Genomic DNA, 7,902 nt, shown 5'->3' with positions numbered 1-7,902 from the left:
CCACTGGACTGAAGGTGTCTTCATAGTCAAGACCAAAACGCTGTCGAAAACCACGAGCAACCAGACGAGCTTTGTAGCGCTCAATGGACCCATTAGAATGCCTCTTCACTTTGAAAACCCATTTTGAATCAATGACATTAACCCGTGATGGTGGAGGAACAAGAGTCCATGTCTGATTGCGAATAAGCTCTTGATACTCCTGCTCCATGGCCTCTCTCCAATGAGGAATGCGCATAGCAGCTTGATACGTGCGGGGCTTAGAGGATGGATCTGCAAGAGCAGCAGACATGCACGCCGCTAACCAAGCAACTGTTCCATCGTGACACTGCTTAGGCTGAAAAATGCCACTCCGGTTGCGCGTATGTGGACGTAGAGCAGCAGCAGGAGCCGGCGGAGGCGAGGGTGATGGAGACGTCACGGTCGACGGAGATGCAGGCGTCGCCTCGGGAGAGCCCGGGACGGACGGCTCCAGGCTGAATGGCGAAGCCGGGCCCGACGACAGTGGCCCAGAGGCCATGGGCGAACCGAGCGTGGGCAAGGCCAGCTCCGGTGACAACGACCCAGACGGCCTTGGCGAGGCGAGAGCAGGCGAGGCCGGCGAGGCGAGAGCAGGTGAGGCCGGCCCTGGTGACAACGGCCCAGACACCCTGGGCGAGGCGAGGGCAGGCGAGGCCAGGCCTGGTGACGGCTGCCCAGACGCCCTGGGCGATACGGGGACCGGCGAGGCTGGCCCAGTCACCGGGGTCGCAGGGCGCGACGGTGGCGAAGGCAGCCCAGAAGCTAGAGGCGACCGGACCGGGACATCGATCGGCCGTGCATGGGCACGGGAACCAAGGCCATGCAGGGGCGCCATGTGCTCCTCATGCACAACAGAAGGTGCCGACGAGGAAGGCGATGGCGACGAAGAGGACAATGGCGCCTCCAAGATCTCCAAACGAGCCCCACGACCAGTGCATGCACCATGGTTAGGCAACAACAGAGGAGAATATGCAACATCATCAAATTGGTTAGAAGCAATAGAGGATGAATGCATGGTAGGTGGCTCGGTAGTGGACACAAGGAGTTTGGCAAAGGGAAATACATGTTCATCAAACACAACATCCCGAGAGATGTAGACACGATTAGTGGGCACATGAAGACATTTGTATCCTTTATGAAGAGAGCTATAACCAAGAAAAACACACTTCTTGGAACGAAACTCGAGCTTGCGCTTGTTATATGGACGGAGATGGGGCCAGCAAGCACACCCAAACACCTTGAAAAAGGTGTAGTTCGGTTGTTCATTAAGGAGAACTTCAATGGGAGTCTTCATATTCAAAACACGAGTGGGAGTACGATTGATGAGAAAACATGCAGTGGTGAAAGCATCACTCCAAAACCGAAACGGAACAGATGCATGGGCCAAAAAAGTCAGACCAGCTTCAACAATGTGACGATGCTTACATTCTACTGAACCATTCTGCTGATGTGTATGTGGACATGCTAAACGGTGAGCAATCCCAAGCGACTGAAAGAAGGAGTTGAGGTTGCGATACTCGCCACCCCAGTCCGACTGAACATGAACAATTTTGTGCTTGAGAAGGCGTTCAACATGTTTTTGGAACTGAACAAAAATGTCAAACACATTAGATTTACGTTTGATAAGATAAAGCCAGGTAAAGCGGCTGTAAGCATCAACGAAACTGATATAATAATTATGACCACTAACAGAAGTCTGAGCAGGACCCCATACATCTGAAAACACAAGTTCTAAAGGATGTTTCACCTCACGACTGGACTCCGAAAAAGGAAGTTGATGACTCTTCCCCTGCTGACAAGCATCACACACTGCTACATCTTTATTGCTAGACACACTAGGAAGCTCATGACGACGCAAAACATGCCGGACAATAGGTGTGGCCGGGTGACCAAGACGAGCATGCCACTGTGACGGAGATACCCGAACTCCACTGAAGACGCGAGCGACGCCAGGATGCTCCAGACGATAGAGGCCCTGGCAGAGCCACCCACTAAGAAGAATGTCCCTCGTGCCCCGATCCTTAATAAAAAGATCAAAAGGATGAAATTCACAAAGCACATTATTATCACGTGTGAGTTTAGGAATTGAAAGAAGATTACGTGTCACAGATGGAACTCGAAGAACATTGCGAAGTTGAAGACTCCTATTGGCATGTCTAGTGAGAAGTGATGCTTGACCAATATGAGAGATGTGCATACCTGCTCCATTGGCGGTGTGGATCTTGTCGGAGCCATGATAGGGTTCACGAGTGTGAAGCTTCCCCATCTCGCTGGTCAAGTGCTCTGTCGCCCCAGAGTCCATGTACCAGTGGGGATCGATGGAGTAGGACTGAGTGTGTCCCTGTGGCTTCTGCGGCGGCGGACGATCAGCCATGGCGACCTGACGAGCAAAGTTGCGTGTATCCTTGCCGTCATTGCCGAGACCAAGAAAACTCCGCTGGAAGCGCTTGTGACACTTCGAGGCCCAGTGCCCATCGCGACCACAAAGCTGACACACACGCGGACCGCCAGCCCCCGGTAATGTCGCAGTAGGAGGGGGGCCGAGGCGGGCGGTGGTGGCTGCCCCGAAGGAGCCCTGGATGATGAAGAAGAGAGACCACCCTTGGTGGCGGCGTTGGCCGAGAGGGAGCCGTTGCCCCTGGATCGGCGCGTCTCGACTCGTTGCTCAGTAAGAAGGAGGTGTGAAAAGACCTCATGTGCCGGCATGGGTGTGGAGTTGCCCCTCTCATTGATGATCTCGACTAAGGCGTCATACTCCTCATCAAGACCATTGACAATAAACGAGTTGAACTCGGAGTCGCTGAGGGGCTATCCAATGGAGGCCAACGTGTCGGCGAGGCTCTTGACCTTGTTGTAGAACTCAGTGGCGGTGGAGTCAAGCTTCTCACACTCCCCAAGTTGGCGACGGAGCCCAGATACACGAGCATGCGACTGTGCCGCAAACGAGCGCTCAAGAATAGTCCACGCCTCATGGGACGTCTTGGCGAAGACAACAAGCCCAGCAACGGCCGGAGAGAGCGACCCCTGGATGGAGGAGAGGTTTGCCTGGTCCTGCCCGGTCCAAACACGGTGAGCCGGATTATAGACCGGACCGTGCACGCTGTCAACCAGCGCAGGAGGGCAAGGGAGAGAGCCGTCGACGTAGCCAAGCAGGTAGTGACTCCCAAGGAGCGGAAGAACCTGCGCGCGCCAGAAGATGTAGTTGTCCGACGACAACTTGATGGTGATGAGATGGCCGAAGTGAAACGGCGGCGGCGGCTGCGATCCCATGGATGAGACTGGCTGAGGTGCAACCACCGTGGAGACAGTCGGAGAGGCAACCGGCGCGGTGGCAGGGGGCGCGACGGCCACGGTTGATGCCGCGAAGCCCGCCATCACGGCGTCCTCCGCCACCAGCGGCGCGGTTGCCGAGGGCGCGGCGAGCACGGTTGACGGGGCGGCGGCGGTGTGGACCGCAAGCGCCTGGCCAGGCGAGGAGGCAGCCGGTGGTAGCGCGAACAGGGAGCCGACGCTCCTCGTCCCGATCGGCGCCTGAAGGGAGGCGGCGTCCAGCGGCCGCGATAGAAGCGCCGCGAGGGAGGCCGGAAGAAACCCGGCGGCGGTGGAACCGGACGCAGCGGCGGACGACATAGCGGCGATGGCAGCGGTCGGGCATCGGCGGCGGCGGTTGCCGCGGCGGCGGCGGCGGCGGCGGCGGCGGCGGTGGCAGTTTAGGGTTTTAGGCGGAAGCGGACGTAACCTAGCGTGATACCATGTAAGACAATAGGTTTTGGGGGGAACCGGCACAATCCTCTAGGGGTGGCCTATCACATATATATAATGAGGTGGTATACAACGTTACAGTATACACATGTAAATACAGAAACTATACAGTCTAACACGTTGCATCAGATGAGAGAGCAACATCCTGCTATGGCGTTTAGGGCATCTCCAACGCTGGCCTTCAAAACGGACACAGTATACGGACACCGAAATGAAAGTTGGCCGCCCAACCACATCCTCAATGTCCGCCCAGGAATGGCCAACTTCATTTTAAATGCATAACAATATAAGCAATGTAAAGTGTAGTGTCCACAGCGCACGGTCACAACAAAATGAGGCGGTTGTTCATAGTTTTTACATATGGATCCGATCACAGAAGTTCATTCGGGCAGTCCATGCAAAAATAAAAATAAAAATTGCCCTCCCAGATAGGATGTCCGAGCTTCCTCGCTCACTCTGCCGCCAGCTCCCTTCTTCTCCCACGCCACCACATCGGCCACCATACGCTTCAACATTCTAGCAACGATTGCGCACACGATTATCACAACATCATCGTCTAACTCGTCCATCCTCATGGTCAACATCTTGGTATCGCCTGAACGGGTCGCAAGCTCAACCTTTCTCTTTTCGAGCTTGGTCTTCTTCTCTTTGATGTTCATCTACTTCTCGACCGCCACCATTAAGATGTTAAACCTCTCCACCTTCTTTTCCACCGTCACGTCATGGCTCTTTGAAGGTGCAACTAATTACTGGTGTGGTTTTGATAATTCATTACAACAGATGCATCAATAAACTGGTGCCTACGGAAAGAATGAAAGTTCATTTAGGTATTGCAGTGAGATGTGAATGTGTACCCCTCAAAATGCAAATGACAAGCATTGGCAAAAGCTTCAAGACTCTGCATTTCTTATTAAGTGGTCCAAGATCACATTGAGTACATAAGAAAGTCAATACTATTAAAAGGCATGATGTTTCGATCATGGACAATTTGCTCAAGTGCTTAGAGATATTGCTCCAAAATCCTCGGCCACACTCTCACATTCATCTATGTCCAAAGCCCTAAAGCCTATCTTGGTCCCGCCAAAACACATCTGCCTGAACTCACCGAGATACACTTGACATAGCCACTACCTAAATCCTAGCAACTCGGTCTTACCGAGATGGCCCTTCTGTCCCACCGAAGTACACTTGCCAACATTTTGCTCCATGTCGGTTTCACTTTGGTATTTCTGAGTGGTTTCGATCGGTCTCACCAAGGTGTGGAAAGTGATTAGGTCATCACTCATCGGTCTCACCGAGCTGTTCCATCTAGTCTCACCGAAAAGTCTAAAGTTCAAACCTTTTGCAATAGTCGGTCTCACCAAGTGTTCTCACTCGGTCCCACAAAGTTGTGCATAAAGGTATGTAACGGTCAGTTTTTGGTGATGCCCAGATATACCCCACTCATTCCACCAACTCTTAGAGAGCAAACCAGGACAAAACTACCACTTGCCATATCATTTTTCTGAGAGAGAACCACGTACACTTGTGTTGAAATCAAGGAGATTCCACTCCAACCTTTGTTCCTTGATTTCTAGCCCCCTCAAGTTGCTTTCTACTCAAACTGGCGGCACTTGGCGTACATGTTGGCCAGCGCCGTGGCGGTGAGGGACTCCGTGGAGAGCCCCCGCGTGGCGAGCTGCACATGGACGGCGCAGCCGGTCGCAAAGGTCGGTACGCGCCGCACAGAGCTTGAGGAGAGAGGTGAAGGTGCGGATGAGGAGATGGCAGGCGCGGAGGAGGACATGGCGGGGAAGGTCGTGAGTATGCCCGGCAGGTCGAAGCGCGCGGCCACAGACCTCGGACGAGCGTGGTGGTCGGTGCCGGCATGCCCACCAGCGGGAGGAGACGACGATGAGACTGAGCACAACATGTCCTCTTTATTCTTTTTTTTCTCTCGGAGTTATCCCGTCACCACCTCATAGTCGCAGGGAAGCTAAGCATCCGCACAAATCTCCAAGTAATGGAGGGCAAAGATTCATCGAGCAAACCATGTCTATTTTCTGATATAAAATGTTCAGTGTCTCAAATGCTTTTTTTTTCTTTTTCTTCTTTCTTCAATTGCATTGTTGTTGTACCAGTGTTGGAGAATTTTCCGTGGATATATACACGAGTATATAAATTGTGATGGTGAAACTAAATGACTTGCGGAACAATAAAAAAATGAGATCCAGGACTAGCTCTTGGAGGCATATTTTTATAGAAGAAACCCTAACCACCACGGGCCACTCCATGACTCGAGCCTTGGTGGGCTAGATAGCTCCGTGCTATCCTAGCCAACAAGCTGACACCATGTTCTTGGTCGCGAAACAGTAAGAGAACCCTTTGACCAATGTTCATGTTATTTGTGCAAGTCATACAAAACGTTGTTGGTGAGAATATTCATCTCATGTTGATTTTATAAAATGTTTTTTTCATGATCCAATTCAATGAAGAGCAAGAGGACGCCTTTATTTTAAGCTTGGTCCAAACTTATGCTTGTCATTTCAGATTTGAGAGCCAACTCACTTAGTTCTCTGTGTACTTTTCGTGAGTATCTCCACCATGAGAGCTTGTTCTTTTGACAGCTGGGTGTGGGGGTACGTCTTATGGGCAAAGCTTGTGGTGGAAGGTGAAGGCGCAGAGGAAGGTCAAAACATGCGAGGTGGTCAGTGGCAACATGCCCGCTAGTAGGAGGAGACATCAATGAGGCCAAGCAAATCAACCCACCCACCCGCACATTTTTCCTTTGCAAGCGTGTGTCTTCACATTTTAAAACCTTTTTATTTTCCGACAAGTTGTCCGTGTGTGTTTTCTCATGTGGTCTATATGTGTCTATAACATCAATGAAATCAATGTGGCAAGGCAACCCTAAAAAGGCATCTCACAGTTCAATCCCAAGAGAAAATTGCAACGGTAAATAAACGTGCGAACTGCAAAAGGTCCATACTACACGTCTAGAAGTCATTGTACATCTTTTTGCCACAGAGATGTCATTGTTTCCGGCTGCCTGACTTGACAAGGTTCTATGCTGATTCTTGGAGAGTAGAAAATGATCTCGTGCTGGAGCAGCACATGTTGGAGTACGGCATGCTTGATGAGCTCTATGTGTTCCCTTCCTGGTGTCTCCTATTCTCAAGCTACCTATTCTCGTATCATTATTTATTTTCTTCTTTCTTGCATCATTTCTTCTGATGATTGGTGTAGGAGAAGGTTAGTTACGGCGGTGATACTCAACAATGCGAGGAGTTTGAAGAATACACAATCGACAGATGGTTGTGTATATGTATACGTGTACATTAATTGTTAGCCATGTAAAGCATTGTTGGTGAAATTTTTATGTACGTCTTCATCAAAAGTTTCCACTTCCAAGCTATTTTAAGCATTATCTAGACTTATACTGATAGTTTTAATTTGTGGAGCCAACTCATAAATGGAGTTGCTCTAGACACCACTGTCAGGGGCACTAGACACCTAAATGCTCAAAGGAGAGAAAATAGAGATGCCCCTTAGAAGCACTTGCAAAAGTTGGTAGCCCAGAAAGGTGGTTCGGTTCAATAATGCTATCCTAATATGAACTAACTGGGATTGATGAAGCAAAGAACAATATTTTGTGGAACATAAATCGAAGAAGACTAACTAAAAGATCACACTAGCATAGAAGGGGTACCTCTCAAAGACCAAGAGACGACATACTCTTCAAACCAACCACGGATTGCTCACCGAAGAGACTGCCGGCCGGTCCGGAATTCAGTTGGCTCTGTGACAAATATGATGATCTCCGAGACTCAATATTCACAACCAAACCACCACCAATCCAGAGAATGAGAATCAAATGAACGTGATATGTCATTTTATTTATATATGAATGTGATATATTCGTGCTTGTAAGATCCATCTGCGATAAACATAAAGCAGATGGTTGATACATATAACAAACTATGCTCCTTATTTCACGGATGAATATCCACTAAAAGCCGCATGTGATGGAGGTTATTACTAGAGGCTCTTGTAGTGATCCCTTTGACATATTGCTTTCTCGATCAGCTCTTCACCCAACTGTGAATGTCCCTAGGATCAGTGGCGGAGCTTGGTGTAGACCAA

The sequence above is a fragment of the Triticum dicoccoides genome, chromosome 4A (genome assembly GCF_002162155.2).
Source record: "Triticum dicoccoides isolate Atlit2015 ecotype Zavitan chromosome 4A, WEW_v2.0, whole genome shotgun sequence".
In the NCBI taxonomy this organism is placed as follows: domain Eukaryota; kingdom Viridiplantae; phylum Streptophyta; class Magnoliopsida; order Poales; family Poaceae; genus Triticum; species Triticum dicoccoides.
This window is presented reverse-complemented; position numbering follows the sequence as displayed.